Source organism: Mus caroli, chromosome 5 (assembly GCF_900094665.2).
Source record: "Mus caroli chromosome 5, CAROLI_EIJ_v1.1, whole genome shotgun sequence".
Classification (NCBI taxonomy): Eukaryota; Metazoa; Chordata; class Mammalia; order Rodentia; family Muridae; genus Mus; species Mus caroli.
Window position 1 is genome coordinate 48600662 of NC_034574.1, and position 17845 is coordinate 48618506.

Genomic DNA, 17845 nt, shown 5'->3' on the forward strand with positions numbered 1-17845 from the left:
GGAGTGTTCCTCTTTCTCCACATCCTCGCCAGCATCTGCTGTCATCTGAATTTTTGATCTTAGCCATTCTGACTGGTGTGAGGTTGAATCTCCGGGTTGTTTTGATTTGCATTTCCCTGATGATTAAGGATGCTGAAGATTTTTTCAGGTGCTTCTCAGCCATTCGGTATTCCTTAGGTGAGAATTCTTTGTTTAGCTCTGAGCCCCATTTTTTTCCTTTTTTTTTTAATTAGGTAATTTCCTCATTTACATTTCCAGTGCTATCCCAAAAGTCCCCCATACCTTCCCCCCAAACCCCTTACCCACCCACTCCTACTTTTTGGCCCTGGCATTCCCCTGTACTGGGGCATATTAAGTTTGCAAGTCCAATGCTGAGCCCAATTTTTTAATGGGGTTATTTGATTTTCTGGAGTCCACCTTCTTGAGTTCTTTGTATATATTGAATATTAGTCCCCTATCTGATTTAGGATAGGTAAAAATCCTTTTCCAATCTGTTGGTGGCCTTTTTGTCTTATTGACAGTGTCTTTTGCCTTACAGAAGCTTTGCAATTTTATGAGGTCCCATTTGTCGATTCTCGATTTTACAGCACAAGCCATTGCTGTTCTATTCAGGAATATTTCCCCTGTGCCCATATCTTCGAGGCTTTTCCCCACTTTCTCTATAAGTTTCACTCCCAGACGCTCTTGTTAATGCCAAGAAGCACTTGCTGACAGAAGCCTGCTATAGCTGTCTCCTAAAAGGCTGTGTCAGAGCCTGACCAATACAGATGCAGATGCATGCAGCCAACCATTAGACTGAACACTGGTTCTTCAAAGGAGTAGTTAGAGAAAGTACTGAAGGAGCTGAAGGGGTTTGCAACCCCATAAGATGAACAACTATATCAACCAGCCAGACTCCTTATAGCTCCTAGGGACTAACCACCAACCAAGGAGTACACATGGAGGGACCCATGGCTCCAGCTGCATATGTAGCAGAGGATGGCCTTTGTTGGACATCAATGGGAGGAAAGGCCCGTGGTCCTAGGAAGACTCAATGCCCCACTGTAGGGGAATGCCAGAGTGGGGAGGCAGGAGTGGGTGGATGGGTTGCTCGGGTGGGAGAACACACTCATAGAATCAGGGAGAGGGAGGATGTGATAGGGTTTTCTGAAGGGGAAATTGGGAAAGGAAATAACATTTGAAATGTCAATTAAGAAAATATTCAGTAAAAAAAAAAATGACTGAATACATTCTTTAGCCTGAATAATATGCCTGTTTGTGGTTACTAACACTCTGATTTAAGTCAATCCTTAAATCACTGTCTCTGTTATCTGATTCATAGAAAGGATATGTGATGAGTATCATTGTCTTATGGAGGGCTTCATGTAGTAGATTAACAATGAACCTGGCCTGTGATGAACAGTATAAAAGCAGCTTTTCATGGTTATTTTATTGAAATGATCAATTTTGTTTTGTCTCTGACTCAACATATCTTTGTAAGTTTCAAAAAGCACACATAAATTCTAGTTTAAATTTGTTCATCTAAATTGAAGATTGAACTGGGGCATGGAGTGACTACGCCTTATCTGTTTTATGAATGAGTTTTGCAATCTTGAGTTATTACACAAACTCTTCAGGTTCCCATTCCCATACAGATAAAATGAAAGAATTAGAAAATATTAATCCTTAGCTATTATTAATTGTAGTGCTAATTTAAGTTGTTCTGTGTGAGTGCTAAATGTGGCTGTCTGTAACACTAGTCTTCGAGACACATGTATGTCAGTATCATTTCTTATCTAGATGTCTATGGGAACCTCCTGCCTGCTTTCCTTGTTTCCACCTTGACCCCTAGTTAACACACACTCTAATGAAAGCTTGGGTGATCATGTAAAATGGGAATTGTTATTATCTGTTTTATGGCTTACACTTATCCATGAACTTTGAGTAAAAGTCTAGTGATTTTTGTGGGCATGTTCTGCTGAACCTTGCCCAGAGCATTCAGCCACAATGGTTGGACTGGTGTTTCCCTGCTCCATTGTTACTGCCACATCAACTCTCTCCCTTACCTGAATAGTCCGGGCTCTTTCTGCACATAAGAAATTTGGAAAATCTACTTCTTGAAAATAAAGTAGTCTTTCTTCTGACCAAATACTTACAGCCTTCACACAGACACATACACAAATATGTATAAAATGGGGTCTTATATTTAATGTCATTTCCTAAGACATATGCTTCATACATTTAATAACTCCCCTCTGCTGCTATTGTCTGCCCCAACTCACTTGGCTCTCAGTTTTCTGTTAAGTTCATAGAAAATATACCTTTAATAGAAATATTTATCTTTTATTTTGTGTTTATAAATGTTTGACTGCATGTATGTATGTGTGCCATGTGTGTGGAGTGTCCACAGAGGCCAAAAGAGGGCATCAGGTACCTGAAACTAGAGATAGAGATGGTTATGAGGCACCAGATAGTACGAGGAACTTGGATCCTCTGCAAAGAGTAGCAAGTATTCTTAACTGTTATGCCATCTTTCAAGCCTCTCCACACAGTATTTTAGCTAAAGTAGTGTGCTTGATTTTATTTTGTTTACTTATTGATTTTGTTTTGTGTTGTTTTGTTTTGTTTTTTTTTTCGAGACAGGGTTTCTCTAGATAGCCTTGGCTGTCCTGGAACTCACTTTGTAGACCAGGCTGGCCTTGAACTCAGATATCTGCCTGCCTCTGCCTCCCAAGTGCTAGGATTAAAGGCATGTGCCACCAAGCCTGGCTTTTATTATTGTTTTTGACCATCTAGATTTTGTTTTATTTCATGATTTTACTTTAAGAGTAAAAGACCACTTCCGTCCCAACCATATTTGTCTTCAAGGTACATATTCTTAGCTGGTAGTATAAAAATGTTGCATATTTTTAATTGATCAAATAAATGAAAATAAACAAATAGGTCAATAATTGGAAAATGGATAAAAATGAAAAATCCAGATGCACATATCAATATCATGAGAGAAGCAGTGACTGGTGACCCTGTTAATGACTTTGATTCATCACACTTATTAACTGGCTTCAAAAGTGTGGGACTTAATATAACACTAAATATATTTTTCCTGCTATTGTAAAGTTTTTTTAAAAATCCATTTCAGGTCATAAAATTTATTGTGTCCTTTCCTCTGTGGTCAAGTAGATATAGGTTGGCCTCTTATGTGTATAATTGCAACTGGCCTTCTAAGGTTGACCTATTGCTCACCACTAACCTATGTTGTTCAGTTTTATGGGCAGAGTTAGATCAACACCTGATTGTGTTACTGATTGTCCCTATGGAACTCCTGAAAATATTATTTTTATTCCTCAAGCAGAAATAAGCTGTCAGATAGCAAGTACCATTGGTTATATTGAGACTTCTGAATGCTCCATTCTAATTACACTTTAATGATATCCTTTTGTGTAAACATTCTTCTGCACTTGGCTTAGTCAATGATGGATCCATTTTAAGGTCCATGGCCCACTTTTTTTCTTTTACTGGATATTTTATTTATTTGCATTTCAAATGTTATCCCCTTTCCCAGTTTTCCCTCTGGAAATTTCCATCCCATCACCCCTCACCCTGCTTCTATGAGAGTGTTTTCCCAAACACCCACCCACTCCCTCCTCCCTGTCCTGGATTTCCCCTACACTGGGGCATGGAGTCTTCCCAGGACCAAGGGCCTCTCCTCTCATTGATGTCCAAGGCCATCATCCTCTGTTACATATATGGCTGGAGCCATGGGTCCCTCCAATGTATATTCTTTGGTTGGTGGTTTAGTTCCTGGGAGCTCGGGGTGGTGGTGGTGTGTGGCTGGTTGATACTGTTGTTTTTCCTATGGGGTTGCAAACCACTTCAGCTCATTTTTAACTACCCTTTTTGTTGTGTTCTTGAGGAAAACGAATATTGGGTTCTGACATTTGCATAATCTACATGTTTTTCTTTAAGACACTGGAGTAAACCTTTTGTCACTATATAGGGACATTCAGAAAGGTGCCGTGAAAAGAGAAAACTCAAATTCATGCTTAAGGCTTTGATTATCAGAAACAGGTCAGGGATCCATCCCATAATCAGCTTCCAAACGCTGACACCATTGCATACACTAGCAAGATTTTGCTGAAAGGACACAGATATAGCTGTCTCTTGTGAGGCAATGCCAGGGCCTAGCAAACACAGAAGTGGATGCTCACAGTCAGCTATTGGATGGATCACAGGGCCCCCAATGGAGGAGCTAGAGAAAGTACCCAAGGAGCTAAAGGGATCTGCAACCCTATAGGTGGAACAACATGATGAACTAACCAGTACCCCGGAGCTCTTGTCTCTAGCTGCATATGTATCGAAAGATGGCCTAGTCGGCCATCACTGGAAAGAGAGGCCCATTGGACTTGCAAACTTTATATGCCCCAATACAGGGGAATGCCAGGGCCAAAAGAAAAGAATGGGAATGGGTGGGTAGGGAAGTGGGAGGGGGATATGGGGGACTTTTGGGATAGCATTGGAAATGTAATTGAGGAAAATACGTAATAAAAAAAAAGAAACAGGTCTAGTAAAGTAAAAAGGTAAGCCTAACTTATTAAGGGTTAATTCCTTGGCACTTAGCAATGCTGCTCACTTTAATTATGTAAGCCTCACAAAATGTTGTGCATGTGTCATTGGTTTCACGCCTATTCAGAAACTCAGAGAAAGCTCTTCTGCTTTGGAAGAAGTAGGAAGCTGATTAACCAATGTCAGAAATACAAGTCAAGTTCAAGAAATCAATGATCATGTATAAAAATTCTAGAACCTTGATTTTTTTAAGTTAGTGACTTTCAATATTTTCATTTTAACTGTTTTATTTATTTACATTCCAAATGTTGTCCCCTTTCTAATTCCCCCAAGAGTTCTTCATCCCACCCCTTTCCCCTTTGCCTTTGAGAAGGTGTTCCTCACCCCACACCCTTCACCCACCTATCCCCCTTTCCTGAGGCATCAAGTGTCTACAGAATTAGGCTCATCCTCTCCCACTGAGGCCAGACAAGCCAGTCCTGTGCTACGTATGTGCCAGGAGCCACGAACTAGCCCATGTATGCTATTTAGTTGGTGGCTTAGTCTCTGGGAGCTCCCTGGGTCTAAGTTAGTTGCTACTGTTGGTCTTCCTATGGGGTTGCCATTCCCTTCAGTTCCTCTAATCTGTCACCTAAATTTTCCATAGGGTCACTGACTTCAGTCCAAAAATTGACTGTAAGAATCTGCATCACTCTCATCACTCTCAGTCAGCTGCTAGTAGGGTTTCTCAGAGGACAGCCATGCTAGGCTCCTGTCTGTAAGAAAAACATGGCATCATTAATAGTGTCAGGGTTCGGTGCCTGCTTATGGGATCCCAATTTGGGCTGGCTACTGGATGGCCTTTCCTTCAGTCTCTGCTCTATTTTTGTACCTATACTTTTTTGGTCAGGAACAATTCTCAGTAAAAAAAATTGGGAGGTAGTTTGGTGACCCCATCCCTCCATTGGGGGCCTTGTTTATCTACTGGAGGTGGTCTCTTCAGGTTCCATTTCCCCACTGTTGGGCATTTCATGTAATGTCATCTCCACTGAGTCCTGGGAGTCTCTGACATCACAGTTCTCTGGAACTTTCTAGAGGTTCCTCCTACCCCCACAGCTTCATAGTTCCATTCATTTTGCTGATCCCTCTGGGCTTCTCTCCTATCTCCTCGCATACCTGGTCCTGCACCCCTTCCCAGCCCCTGCCTCTCCTACCCAAGTCCCTTTCTCCCTCTGCCTCCTGTCATTGTTATGCCCCACCCCCCACCTTCTAAGTGGGCTTGAAACATTCTCACTTGGGCCTGAAGTGTCTTCATTTGGGTCGTTCTTCTTGTTATACTTCTTACAGTGTATGGGGTGTGTCATAGGTATTCTGAACTTTTTTGGCTGATAATTTATCAGTGAATAATACCATGAATGTCATTTTGGGTCTGGGTTATCTCACTCAGGATGATATTTTCTAGTTACATCCATTTGTCTGCAAAATTCATGATGTCCTTGTTTTTTATGGCTGAACAGTATTCCATTGTGTAAATGAGCCACATATTCTGTATCCATTCTTTGGCTAAGGGATATCTGGGTTGTTTCCAATTTCTGGCTTTTATAAATAAGGTGGCTTCAAATATAGTGGGGCACGTGTCCTTGTGGTATGGTGGAGCATCTTTTGAGTATATGCCCAGGAGCAGTAAAGGTGGGTCTTCAGATAGAATTATTTCTAATTTTCTGAGGAACTGCCAGATTTTCGTTAAGCCAAATCTTAAGAATTTGTTAGTGTTATAATTCAAGAAAATTCTATTCCTGGGTAGCCAATTAGAATCCTAGTCCTCTGAGAAGACTATTTCTTACTCTCTCAGCATTCATAAATTGTCATGCGTCGTTCTTTGTCTATGGGTGGGCTAGATGAGATTGTTCCCTACCTGGTAGTATGTCTTGCTCATATCTAATTGAGGTAGTCATATTGTTGGGGTACCATGGGCAAAGTTTCCCTAACATTTATAGCAGACCCAACCTCACAGCAATTTCCTGTCTCCATCTTTTACAGTCTTTATGCACCCTCTTCTATAATGTTCTTTGTACCTTAAGTCAAGAAGTTGTGCTGTAGATGAATGAGTTGGGACTGGAAAACCCACATCATTTGCTTTCTCATTTTGACAAATTATATTTTTCTATAATGGTCTCCAACTATTGCAAAGAAAAAGCTCTTTGATGAGGAGTGAGAGATACAATTATACAAGGGTATAAGGAAAGATTTGCTGGATTAGTGAAGCAGCAGCAGGTTCTTCCCTGAGACCTGTGATCTGAAATCAAATATACAAGAAAAATTAAATGGACTGAGAAGGTTGCAGGTTGAATTTCAATATTGAGACATATATGTGTAAATGTGTGTGTGTGTGTGTGTGTGTGTGTGTAATGAAAACAAAGAAAGTGTAAATATAATATCAAGAGGAAGCCAGAGGGGTTGAGTAAGAGGGATTAGAGGGAGAAGAAAAGGAAAGGTGAAAACGGTGTGTAGTTAAAATTAAAAATAGAAAAACTTAAAAAGAAGGAAATATATTTTATTAATTTTCTTTCTGGTCCATATGGAATAGATAAGGTCTATGTGAGACAGAGCACACTATGGTTGCAGAAAGTCTGGGACCATACAAACTGACCATAAGTGGCAATCCTTCCTTTTACCCCATCACCATCTTCATTTTCTTCATAGGAAAAAAAGAAAGAAAGAAAGAAAGAAAGAAAGAAAGAAAGAAAGAAAGAAAGAAAGAAAGAAAGAAACAAAGAAACAAACAAACAAAAGCATGGGAAACTTTTCTATCTTAATTTTCTAGTAGCAGCCTACCAAATTTCTCTGCTGCTTTAGCTATTTAGGACTATTCATACCCCTTTTCAAGCAGCTGGGACCTATTATTTCCTTCAAATTCCATTCCTTCTAAGTTCTTTTACTTATGTATTTTCTTCACAACATCCTTCTGACTAAGGCACTTTGCTAATTCTGGTTTCTTTTTAGGGAGGGAAAGTCCAGAGGAGCCCAAGTAATTTGTACTAGGTCACAAAGTAAATGGCAAATCTGGGAGTAGAGTTTGGCTATTAAGACTGTATCTCTTCTGAATTCTAGAGATCTGACCCTATTAAGTCATTCTTCTGGATACATTCTTCACTGAGAATCTCTGGGTGCCATTTGCACTGGAGGAACAGATGGGGTCATAAGCAGAGTCTGGAGAAAAGCTTGGGTCATTGCTCTTTTTCTTTGGTAAGTCTATGTGACAGAAAAAAAGTTTGTCATGCAAAATATTATCTTTTCAGCCAAAATTCCAGAGAGAAAGGGACATGTAATAAACTTGAATCAACTCATAGAGAATCAAATCCTATTTTAAATTCTACATCCTGGAACAGATCTGTCTGGTGAATCTGAGAGCCACATAAGAAGAAATCACAGTAGGTTTTTAAGTCACCAGTTTTTAAGGGATTCATAATTAGTAACACTTGTTGCTGCATTGGCAAATTCAATGACAAATATCCTTTGTATTTTAGGAAGAAGAAGTATCTATGACACTTTGGTGCTGGAAAAAAATCAATAGCTTTAGTAAGATCAAAAAGACAATTATTTGAAAGTATATCAGGAAAATTCAGTTTTGAATCCTGAAAAACACTAAAACAAGGCAGTGCAGCAAATAATGGAATAGAAGACACCACATCTTAAAGGAATCTTTAATTCTAAAGACATGTAGATCAATGGCTCCATCCATGTCAGCAGGTCCATTTTTAGAGGTTGTCTCTGATTATTCCTGTTTTAAGAGAGTAGTGCTCCTTTAAGTTTACAAGTCCTGGATCCTGGAATGCAGAAGTTTTAATTCTTACAAATTGGATCACCAACTTTAGTGACAAAGTGAGATTCGTCCACAGCCTTCCTAGAAAAACAAACAAAAAAACCTTCTTATATATATGATTAGATACAGCTAAGCTGCATGATTTCCATTCTGAACTTCAAAGTATGCCTGTAGACTGGCTTAATCCCAAAGCAACATCCTGAGTCCTCACCTGAGATGAATCTTATAAAACACACTTGAGCAGACACCTGGAGGTGAGCACTGTGGACTTCTTCTCATTTAAATGCTTCCTGCTGAAAGAATCAGACTGTCAAATGTAGGAATCTTCAGCAAGAGCCTGGTTCTAAGAGGAAGTAGGAATTGGTTTATACTGTATTGATTTGCAGACAGTCAAGAAATTTCCAGTACCAGCCATATTCAGAACATGTTGCAACACTATCATTTTTGAGGACAACAATATATATATATATATTTGGGAGACTACGCCACTATGATTTCAATTATTCCCCTTTAACGATACCATAGCATTCCACAGACATGTAAGCCTACATGAACTCCAGAAACACACACACACAAACACACACACACACAGAGAGAGAGAGAGAGAGAGAGAGAGAGAGAGAGAGAGAGAGAGAGAGAGAGAGAGAGAGAACCAGGTTTCTAAAACAATAAAAAGGGCAAGTTTTATAAATTACTTGTCAAATGTTATACATTTGAAAACTTTCAAACCACAATACTGATCATGAGTACAACTTAGTTGCATGAGGTGTTTGGTGGCTTCAGTAATGGGTTGAAATTATATTGCTGAATTCATTTTCCAAAAGAAATTATGGAATCTGCTGAACAAGGAAATAGTCTCATGCCAGTCTCAGAGTCTATATGATGCATTGCATTTCAAATAAGATAGAAATTATCTATGCAGTACAAAGGAGAATAAAGTCAGGTTTATTGTTTTTAAATCTTCCAGTGGTGCATTGTGTTTCTAAGTCCCCAAACAATAAATCCATGTGGGTTTAGATGACAGAGCTATCTGTTATAGAATATTGTATATTGTATCAAACATGTGAAAATACAAATTTCCCAAATTCTCTATATATTTATTAGGGAATCAGCACCTTGGGTGCATGTTTAACATGGTGGAAACTGTTATATCAATGCACAGTAGTTGTTCAATAAAAGTAGAATCATAAACCTGCTAAGCTACATGACTAAGAACCACATCTGACTGTTCTCTAGTAGGTATATGACTAAGCCAGTCTCTAGGAGAGGGTTTAAAGGAGTTCACAAAAACTTTTGGTAAAGTTTAAATTTTGATAAATGACTCAGTGGTTAACAAGACTGGCAGCTCTTCTAGAGGACCTTGGTTCAATTCCCAGTAGCACATGGTATCTACCAACAGCCTCTAGTGCCAATCCCATGGGATCCGATGTCCTCTTTTGGTTTCCATGGATGCTCCATGCATATGGTACGGAGACATACATGAAGGCAAAATACTGAAACACTTAAAAGTGTTTGATTTTTTTAAAAAAAGAAACTGAAGAAAAAGATTTTAAGCCTTTATCTAAGACAATTGTTTTGGTTTTAAAACCCAGAATCCATATATTTCTATTTTTAGGTAACCTGTTCTTTATTTGCTATTTAATAGAACTCTGAATAAAATATAGGTATATTTGAACAGAAAGTAATCTTGTATTTTTTAACAACATCTTTATTGAGGTATTTTTTTCTCCTCACACTCACCCATTTAAAACATACAGTAGGAGTGTTTTTAATTTCTTCATAGAGTTGAATGACCATTAGATCAATCAGTTTTTGAAGTTTCTGTCACTATGAGATGAAGACTTATAACTGTAGTTACCCCATAGTCATTCTTAATTTCTCCCTGTACCATCCGTTCCCCAGAATCCTTTGGTCTCAATAACTTGTCTACTTTCTGTCTCTCTATGTTGCCTGTTGAAACGATTATCACCAGATGTAATTACATATCCTTTAACAGATATTTTCTGATGTCCAATTTTTCTAATTACCCCAGACATGGTGATCACTGTTTTATCATCTACTTCTGGCAGGTAAAAACTTAGGTTCTATTTATGAGGATGACTGTGAAGTAGAAAAAGTAACTTTTAGATAATCATTTTCTATACTTGTACATTTAAGTTAGGCAAAATTCATGATCATATGCTCATACATGTGTTTTCTTCCATTCAGAAGATCCAAAGCCCATTGAAATCTTGTGCAAATCTCTGAATGTGATTATGGTTATCTATCATTCTTTTTACTGGATTTTTTTGTCATCCTAACTTATTTAGAACTGATTGATAAACATGTGGTTTGTTTACAAGCTACAGTTTCTGTATGTGGACCATTTTTTAAACATCTGCCCATTTTCTCTTTATGTCTCTTCCTTCTATCAGAATAATTTAGGATCTCAATTTCCCACCTAGCCTTAGTCATGTGGCTGTTGAAAATCCCTATATTTTAAGAAATGGTTCTTGAGGCAGGGCTATGGCACTCGTGCACAGCAGCCTCCTTACACTAATTCTGACAGACGAACGTGGTGCTATTTTTTCCCCCAAGCTCCATCTTTGTCTTACCCATGAAATTGCTTTGCTATGCATTCTAGTAGGCACTAAGTCTTAATTCCTCTTCTCCTGCTGGGAAATGAAGAGGATATAGGTCCCTGGATAACCTTATCTGCTGGCAAGGAACATAGAAGTATAATCTCTTAACTCGTTTCATATTATTTGCCTGTGCTCTGCACAAATGCACCAGAAGACATTTATCTGACGCTGGAGCTGAGATTTTCACAAAAGCAGGTTAGTTCTCCAATGTTCAAATAGCTGGGATTTTATCCTCTAGCTTAGAGTGACTTTTGAGTATTAAACAAGGCCTGAGGTTGAAAAGATGGGGGTCTCAAAATTATTTAGAATTACTGCTAGTGGCAAAGGGGTGAATACACTTAGGGAAAAAAATGGTTGAATAATATTTCCTGCTCTGAAGGAGGCTCCTGTAGTTTGTATTGAAAATCAGTGACAATGTGTCTTAAAATGCTGAAGTGGAGCCTACTGTTTTGATGCTCTATGGTGTCAGCGTCGTAGCACTAAATATGAGCTCTACCACAACTAAGTGTTGAAATGTTTGTTCTAGTTGATAATGAGGGCTTCACTAACATGCTCTTATGGAAAATAACAGGTTCCAAATGTGTGACCATGTGGTAGAAAATTTCACTTTTTTTTCCATTTCAGGAATTGGATTTTCTTATCATTAGGACTGAATTCTGTCCACACCATGCTAATAAAGAATACTCAAAATCTAGATGAGGCAGAAAGTAGTAGTAAAAGATAATAGCAAATAGAGTAGTGAGGGATTTCACTTCAAGAAGGGGCTTTCTTGGTACATACCCTGGCTTTTCTCCTTTCTCTCCAAAGAAGACAACACATGCATTTTCATTCCCTTTTAACAAAGAGCAAGTAAGAAGTGAGGCACAACTGTCTGGATCTTTCTGTCTGCTTGGAATAGTATGAAGGAGACACATAAAGGCGTATTGTATTTCCATCAGTAATGAAAATCAGCATATATTAGGCGTTGATTTTAAATTAGGACCTTCTAATGGATGTGAGATATTAGAGTCAGAATTTCTGCTTTTTACAGCACACTGAGCTTCTGTTTAATTTTCAAATTAAATTTTTGTTTGTTAGTTTTTAATTGTTTTATTTTTTAACTTTTTGCTGATATTGATGCTTTGTGAGTTTCATATCATGCAGCCCCCAGTCCCACTCATCTCCTGGACCCCTCATATCTGCTCTTTATTCTCGTAATTTCTCCCCAAAATAAAACGTACATGGAGTATGTCATAATGTGCCCCACAGTATATCCTTCTGTCCACACATCTACACTTGAAATGAATCATTGGTCTGGTTTAAAGTTCCTGGCTTCTGTGAAACCATCAATACTGAATCCTCACCAGGACTCCTTCTCATTATCCCATTGTTCCCCTGTGTCATCGAGATCCTGTAAGTTTGGATCAACAGGACGGGTCCTTTCATGCGTTCTGACTGTTCTCAAATAATATAGATTTTTAGGTGAACCAATTCAGAGACCCAGACCTGGGCCTGTGTGGTATCTGAGTTGGTCAGCATTCCAGCTGTCCTTTATTCTCACCACCAGGGAGAGCTCTCCAACACTGCTCCAGCTAGGCCATCCAATGGCACCATTTATTCTCCAGGGAATGGCTGCTCACTTGTACTCAATCCTCCAGAGAACCAGCTCCACGGTGCTGCCCAATCAAAGCGCCAGGAGCACTTTCCCAAGTGCTGCAGCCTTCTAGGGGCTGGACCAATTCTTCCTGTATCATATTCTCCGGACTGGTTCACCTTTGCTTTTGTCATCAGGGTCAGCTTCCCTGTGTTGTCCAGTTGAAGTGGAGGGCCCTCTCTCCCCAGTGCTGCAGGTAGTGAGAGGGCAGGAATAGCTTTCTTGCTTTCATTCCATCAGGACCAGATCTCCTGACTAGTCTGAACAGCAAATAGCCATTGAAACTGGCTCACCTTCACTTCCTCAACCAGGGCCAGCTCTACTGTACTGCCCAGACAAAGTACAGTGCCAGCTCTTCAGTTCCACAGACAGTGAGTTGCAGGGTCATCTCACCAGCTCTCATGACCCCAGGGCAAGCTTTTCTGATGCTACATGCAGTGAGGGGTAAGGTGGGCATCACACCTGTACCCACGCCAATCTCACACTTGAGCAGTGGTAGGACTAATTCCCCCTTGCTTACATTCTTAGAACTAGTTCACCTGTCCACCTGTCGCCCTGTTCCCAGGGCAGTCTTCAGTGCTGCTGCTGGTAAGAGGTGGGGCCAGTTCTGGACAGCCGCTGGACATCCACATAGTACCTGGTTGCTGCCTTGACCAAGGGTATCCTCAGGCTCTCTTGTAATAACGAATATTGGGACATCAACACCAACCCCTGACACTGTATAGATAGCCACGGAGCCAGACATGGTCCAAGGCAGCATCTTGGGTTAGGATCTCACTGTGGCCCTGGGTGGCAGGCCACTCTTGGGAAGGTATTTCTCCACAAACTCTAGTCTCCAGTTCCATCTCTTTTCATAATACTCAAGCTGCTCCACTTCTCTTTCTATCTCATCTGTCCACCACACTGTGGTTGCTCCCACTCCAGACTAGCAACACGACTATCAGGCCCCTCCCTGGGTGACATCCTCTGTCAGTGCTGAGTGGTGTGGCAGGCAGCAAGCTGGTGTCTACTGCTAGCCTGTGCCATGCTCAGGAGGGCAGGTCTGTGGATGATGTGCCTGCCTTGCTCTTCCAAAGCTTTGCTGTCTAGATTTAAATTGATTTGATTTTTATGTGTCCTAGGCATAAAATAGCTTTGGCCACCAAGCCAGGCATCAAGCTAGGATGAACAAAAGACTGCCATCTGCTCAGCCCCTGACTGACAGAAGAACAACATCACAAACAATGTGTCGTTTTGCCCATATTCAGTGGGGTCAAAATGTATTTTTTTAATGTGCTTGATATCTAGGTAAAGATTTCATAAACTTTGTCTTGTTAATATGCATACATTGTCTAAAGTAATTAAATTTAGTGTTAGATTTCAATTTACAATGATAATTTGTCAATTGTGTATAGATCCCCTTTCTCCCGCCTTTCCCTCATTCCTCCCAGCTTCTACTAGTTATTATTCTATGGATTATTCTATGACTAGCTTTTAATAGTTTCCATACACAAGAGCCAACAAGTAGGCACCAGTCTTTGTGTGTATAGTTTAGTTCATTTGACTTAGTAAATTTTCCTATATCATGCATCTATTTTTAAACATTTATTTTAGTGTGAGACTTACATACTTGGACACTGTTTTTATATCATTTTCACAATAAATTTCCCCTCTCTGTATTCTTCACACTGTTTCAAATTCATAACCTTTATTTTATATACATGCATATATATATATACACGCATTTGAATATATTCAGTAGAATACACACACACACACACACACACACACACACACACACACACACATTCTACTGAGTAGAAATTGGGGATTCTATAATCTATGAAGAGGATTACTTTTGATTCTTCATCTGTAATCAGTAATTAATTAATTGCCTGTATCTTTTCATATAGGGATGGTACCTTGTGGGAATTCCCCCATGCACCTTAGCATGTCAATTGATGATGGATTTTTTTTCAGGTTTTCTCTAAGCTATAATACTGTTGAGTTTGTATTATTATTATTTATTAACTAACTTATTTATATACCTCCTCAATATGCTGTCCCCATCCTTCCTCCTATTTGACTCTGATAGGGTGACCCTGTGACAACCATTTAGGCCAGCCCCATTTTTTGAAGATGCTTTCTTTTTTCCACTGTATGCTTTTGGCTGCTTTGTCAAATTTCAAGATTCCACAGGTGGGTGCTTTATTTCTGGGTCTTCATTTCTGTTATAGTGATCAACCTGTCTATCTCTGTACCAATACCATGTGGATTTTTATCACTATTGCTCTCTAGTACAGCTTAAGATCAGGGGTGGTAACTCCTTTAGAAGTTCTTTTATTGTTCAAGATAGTTATGGCTGTACTGGGTTTGTTGTTTTTCTGTAGGAAAGTGAGAATTTCTCTTTCAAGGTCTGTAAAAAAAAGTGTGTTGTAATTTCCATGGGAACTGCATTGATCTGTAAATTGCTTTTTGGAAAGATGGCCATTTTCACTATGTTAATTGTGCCTATCCATGAGTATGGGAAATCTTTCCATCTTCTGATATCTTCTTCAATTTCTTTCTTTAGGGATCTGAAGCTCTTGTCATTCAGATCTTTTACTTGTTTGACTAGAGTCATGTCAAGATATTTTATATTATTTATAGCTACTGTGAAGAGTGTAGTGTCTCTACTTTTTTTCTAAGCATGTTAATCATTTGTATAAAGAAGGGCTACTGATTTCTTTGAGTTAATTTTATATCCAGTTACTTTTCTAAAGTTGTTTATCAGGTGTAGGCATTCTCTGTAGAATCTCAGGGGCCATTTATGTATAGTATCATATCATCAGTTAAGAGTGATATCTTGACTTCTTCTTTTCCAATTTCTATCTCCTTGATCTCCTTTTGTCCTCTTATTGTTCTAGATAGAACTTCAAATACCACTTTGAATAGATAGGGAAAGTGTGAGCAGTCTTGTCTTGTCCCTGATTTTAGTGGGATTGCTTTGAGCGTCTTTCCATTTAAGGGCTTGTATATCTTGTTGAATTTCTCAAAGAAACTGCTCCTGGATTTTTGTTAATTCCTTTTATTGTTTAATTTGTTTCTAATTGATTGATTTCAGCCCTTAGTTTCACTATTCCCTGCCATCTATTCTTCTTGGATGTGTTTTTGTTTTCATTCATTTCATGTGTGCTGTTAAGTTGCTAGTATGAGATCTCCCCAATTTTTTTATGTAGGTACTCAGTACTATGAGCCTTCCTTTTGGCACTGCTTTCATTGTGTCCCATAAGTTTGGGTATGGTGTGCCTTAGTTTTCATTGGATTCTAGCATCTTTGATTTCTTTCTTTATTTCTTCCCTGACTAAGTCATCATTGAGTAGAAGGTTGTTCAGTTTCATGAATATGTGGGCCTTCTGCTGTTGTTGAAGTCCAGCCTTAATCCATTGTGATATGGCAGAATGCAAGAAGTTTCAATCTTCTTGTTTTGTGCCAAATTATATGGTTTATTTTGGAGAATGTTCTGTGAAGTACTGAGAATGTATATTATTTTCTTTTGGGGTGAAAGGTCTGTAGAAAGATGTTAAATCCATTTGGTTCATAAAATCTATTAGTTTTTACTGACTCTGTTCCTTGTTTTCTTTTCCAATGACATGTCCTTTGGTGAAAGTGGGGTTTTGAAGTCTCTCAGTATCATCATGTGGGGTTCAATGTATGATTAGAAATTAGTATAGTTTCCTTTGTATTGGTGTCATAGTTGGTCAGAACAGAGAGGCCATCTTGGTAGATTTTTCCTTGATGAGTATGAACTGTACTCCCCCATCTCTTTTGATTATTTTGTTTGAATGCCTATTTTTATTAGATATTAGAATGGCTACTCCAGCTGGATTTTTTTAGGTTCTTTGGCTTGGAAAACGTTTTTCTAGCTCTTTACTCTAAGGCAGTATCTATCTTTGTTGCTGAGGTATGTTTCTTGTATGCATCAGAATGATAGGTCCTCTTTATATATTCAGTCTGTTAGTCTATGTTGTTTTATTTGTCCATTGGTGTGGAGAGACATTAATGACCAAATGCTTATTAGTTTCTGTTATTTTGTTGTTGGAGGTAGTACTGTGTTTGTGTTTGATTCTCTTCTGAGTTTGGTGTGAGGTGTTTACTTTCCTGTGTTTTCTTGGGTGTAGTTACCCTCCATTGTTGGAGTTTTCCTTCTGTTGTCATTTGTAGGGCTGGATTAGTAGAAAGATGTTTAAATTTGGTTTTGTCATGAAATATCTTAGTTTCTCCTCTATGGTAATTGAGAGTTTTGTTAAGTATAATAGTTTGGGCTGGCATCTGTGGTCTTTTAAGGTTTGGAAAACATCTTTACATGTTCCTCTGGCTTTTAAAATCTCTGTTGAGAAATTGGATCTAATTCTGGTAGCTCTTCCTTTATATGTTTCTTGGCATTTTCCCCTTGCAGTTTCTAATATTCTTTCTTTCTTCTGTACTTTTAGTGGTTTTGGTCATTATGTGAGAGAAGGATTTTCTTTACTGGACTGATGTATCTGCTGCTGTGCAGGCTTCTTATTCATTTATAGTGATCTCTATTGGTTAGGAAAGTTTTCTTTTCTGATTTTGTTGAAAATTATTTTTAGCCCTTTGAATCAGGAATCTTCACCCTCTTCTATTCCTATTATTCTTAGATTTGGTCTTTCACAGTGAATGTTTTGAGTTAAGAACTTCTTATTAGCATCCTTTGATGTAATACTGATGTATCAATTTATTCTATGGTATGTATCTTCTATGCCTGAGATTCTCTCTTCTATCTCTGTATTCTGTTGTTGATGCTTATATCTGCAGTTTCTATTCTCTTTCCTAGGTTTTCCATCTGCAGGTTTGCCACCATTCATGTTTTTCATGTTTTCTTTTTTGCTTCTATTTCCATTTTTCATCTTGGACCACTTTTTCTTTTAATTTCCTCAACCTGTGTGATTTTATTTTCCTATTTTTTTAGGGGATTTATTTGTTTCCTCTTTAAGGGCTTCTACCTGTTTGACTGTGTTTTCCTGTATTTCCTTAAGGGAATTATTTATATTCTTTTAAAGGCCTCTATAATCTTCATGAGATGGGACTTAAAGTCACAATTTTGCTCTTCAGGTATGTAAGGGTATCCAGTACTTGCTATAGTCATAGATCTGTGTTCTGATGGTGTCATGCTGTACTGGCTTCTGTTGATTATGTTCATGTGCTTGCCTTTTGTCAGCTAGTTGTCTTTTATATTGCAGGCTTGGATGTTCTGGGTTGGAGCAG

At 38.7% G+C, this 17845-nt stretch overlaps 1 non-coding gene across 1 annotated transcript; it reads right to left on the reverse strand.

The window, feature by feature from the left end:
• Positions 1 to 13706: 13706 nt before the first annotated feature.
• LOC115031193 lies at positions 13707 to 13850 on the reverse strand. The gene has a single exon (XR_003836813.1). It is a non-coding gene; the product is annotated as a small nucleolar RNA SNORA48 (small nucleolar RNA).
• Positions 13851 to 17845: the final 3995 nt, after the last annotated feature.